The 3,314-nt window shown below is 44.8% G+C and overlaps 1 protein-coding gene across 1 annotated transcript in view; it reads left to right on the top strand.

The window, feature by feature from the left end:
- The window catches only part of FOXD2 (forkhead box D2), a 279,469-nt gene that overhangs the window by 119,959 nt on the left and 156,196 nt on the right, over positions 1 to 3,314 (top strand).

Genomic DNA, 3,314 nt, shown 5'->3' with positions numbered 1-3,314 from the left:
GTAAGCACGGGGGAGATGCTTCTGCTCCCACGGGGCTCCCTGTGCTCCCCCAAACCTGTTTGTTTTCTCTCTAGAGCATTACAGCTGCCCTTGGCCTGAGGGTGGTGGTCAATGGGGGGTACACGAGCTCGCCCACACCAGTGGGAGTCTCTCGACAGCCTCTGGTAGCCTTTGGATGCCATCCCGGGTGTGTTTTAGAACTGGGTGTTCATTTAACATGAACCTTAGCCAGCCCCAGCTGTGTGCGGGAGGAAGAGCCACGGGGGGACATGAGGAGGGAGAGGGGGAGGTGTTTTTCTTAGGAAAAAGGCAAGCAGAAATAGACACCCCTTGTCATTTTTTTTGGCAGGAGAGGGGAGTTTTGGGAGGGCTGGAGGTCAGAGGAGCTAGATCTTCGCCTGGGTCTCAACCCGTTTTTTTGGCAACCCAATTGTTTTAATCCCCTCCTTTTCATAGGAGATAGGGGAGCCCTCCTGCCCCCTTCCTGTTCTGGGAGCAGGGCAGGAGCTCCTTTGTCACCTGTGGAGCCCTTTTCAGAGCAAGGTGCGGGCAGCTGGGATTTCCTGATGCAAAATGCAGCAGGAAAGCTGGGCTCTCCAGGCCAAGGAATTAATGACACCGTTAGGGGGGAATTTGAGTTTCCACATCACTAAGAAAAGGAACTGGATACCCGAGGCATTAGACCAAAGTCAAGCTATAAAGTAATTACATTTCTCCCTGCGTTTCATGTGTTTGTTTAATTTTAGTGTTTAAAGGGAAAGGTTTCCTGAAAGCACTGTGCCAGCAACTCTAAAAAATAATTGTGTGTCTTTCTTTAACATATATTCTGGCAGGAATGTCCTGCCTAAATTTTTTTGGCAGAGGCTTTTTCTTTATCATTAGTCTTTTGACTATGGTTTTAAGTTAGACTTGAGGTTGGTGAGATGGCAAAAAAAAACCCCATTTCTGGGTTATCACCTCCATCTCTCACCCTTTACCTGTAGGATTCTGGGGACCTTTGCTATCCTGCGCTGTGTTAATTCTAGTTCCTCCATACAGCAGCCAAGAGGAGTTTGTACAGCCATCTTTTGGCATTGCTGCCTGCCTGGCTGGATTGAGGTGTGAAAAACTGCAGACCTTTAAAACAAATCTAGTGAAGACACCAAACCAGCACTTTGCTCTGCACTCTGACCCCGCTTCTGAGTTGAGCCAGTTCTGCACCTGCAGCTGGCTCAGGATGCTGTGGGATGGTCCCTCCTGCAGCCCCTTTCTGTGCCTGAAAACACAGAGCTGGGTGTGAAGTGGGGGTATCCCAAATCCCACACAGGAGTCCCTTGAAAGGAAGGAGAGGTTTTCTCTAGGACTTGCATATTTTTATGAATGACTTTTCAGTTTTAATAATCTCTGCGGGCTGTAGTGCCAGGAGAGCAACCACTCTGCAGGAGCTAATCTTGCCAAAGTGACACCTTTGTAAGGGCATTTTGCAGTGACATAACTTTCTGCCTTGCCTTGCTGAAGCAGACCTGGCTGTGGTTCATGTGCCACTTCTGGGAGTTCTTTTCTGTTAGATATTTCATAAATCCTGTCCCTCTGCCTTTTGGCAGAGCTGCTCTTCACAGGGTCATGACAACCAGAGCTAGACTTGGAAACATCAGGTGAACGACCCCAAATTGCCATTTGGCACCTGTGAAAGAAACCCCAGCCCCTGGCAGAAGGAAGGGAATGTGCCTGGAGCTGGGGACAGAGCAGGTTGTCTCTCAGCCTGTCATAATGAGAGGCATGTCATCCCCATAACTTGCAAGGCGAGCAATTCCTGGTCTCATATGCAAAACCACTCCTAAATCCCAACCGGTGGAATTACACTGACATGCTGTGCATGTTAACACACCCTTCAGTCAACTGGGTAGGCACAAAAGAGAGGTCAATAAATGGGGAAACTAAAAGGAATATGGTAGAATGTGCTCTTATGTTCATTCAAGAGTCACTTATTTGGGGATTTGGTTATTTTGGATTAGAGGTATGTTTTATTTGGTGAAACAGAGAAACAGGAGAAAGCATATTCAGGCATATAAAGAAATTGAACCATTTCGAAAGCACGTGGCTGAGTGGAAGGACATGGAAAAATGGCACAGCTGTTTTTATACACTCACTGTTTGTGTAAACTGAAGATGTGAGCGACTGTGCAGAGCCCTGTGCAGTGTGAGATCTAGCCCAAGCCTTATTTACAGTAGCCTAATTTGTACTTTAGGAGAGAGAGAGCTTTTTTATTTCATGGTGAATTCAGTATGAGTGGAAAGGTTCACCCCAGCATCTCTAAAGATGGAAATCCAGTATTCCTAGAGCTGCATGGTTAATTGGAGATGTTTGGGGATATAAGGAAGCTGCTTAATTAATGCAATTGAAATAATTTGATAAGATTTAAAGCCAGTCACTTCTCACAGCTAAACCCACACACCAACAGCTATGTAGAATCTCTCTGCATCTGAGAGATGTGTAAAGGTCCCATTCAAGAATGAGATGTGATCATCCAAAACAGGAACAGAAGTGCTTTGTAATGCCAAGTTTGCTGTCATGCCTGCTTTTGTGTAGAATGCAGATCATCTTAAAGTGTTCTTGAGATAAGTGGGATAGACTGAACTAGAGTGTATTGCTAAAGGTATATCTTTGTATTTCTGGAGTAGCTGCAGATTTAGATGTTAAACCTTATCCATAACGTGTTTGAGTATTCTGCACTGTGCTAGTTTTCCCCCACAAAGCTACTCAGTCTGTTCTGTTGGAAAGTCTGTGGTGTAGTTGTTTTTCTATTATTATTCAGTAGAAGTTGGCACCACTGTCATCCCTGGTTTGATAAGTTTAGAGAAAAACAGTTTTCTGAAGCTGTTGAGAGGATGCAATAACATTTTGATGCCTGTCATATTTTAAGATTTGCAGTTCCCTTCAATCATGTGTTCATTTGTGACTCCTGCCTGCAGACACAAAACAGGTGTCCTGTGTAGTTACAAACCTGTCTCCTTTGAGAAGTTTTGGCACTAGGACCATACACAATAAAACACATGGGCCTTTCATGATAGTGAAGAACTAGGCAGAGCTAGGAACAAAACTTGCTGCAGTCATCCTTTAACAGGACTGGCAGGGAATTCATGTAGTTTCCCCTTAATTGGTATGATGTACCAAGAAAGAATCCTCCCTTTTTTCAATAAAGGCTTTCTCCTTTATTTTTCCCCTTCCGCTTGGTCAATTATCACTTCTTGAAATTTAAGATAATTCCTGATCTCTTGTCTAGACAGTGGGTTTTAATTTTCTGATGTGTAAGGAGTTTTCTGGCCCTCATGCTG

This window comes from Lonchura striata, chromosome 8 (assembly GCF_050655825.1).
Source record: "Lonchura striata isolate lonStrDom1 chromosome 8, ASM5065582v1, whole genome shotgun sequence".
NCBI lineage: Eukaryota > Metazoa > Chordata > Aves > Passeriformes > Estrildidae > Lonchura > Lonchura striata.
This window is presented reverse-complemented; position numbering and strand designations above follow the sequence as displayed.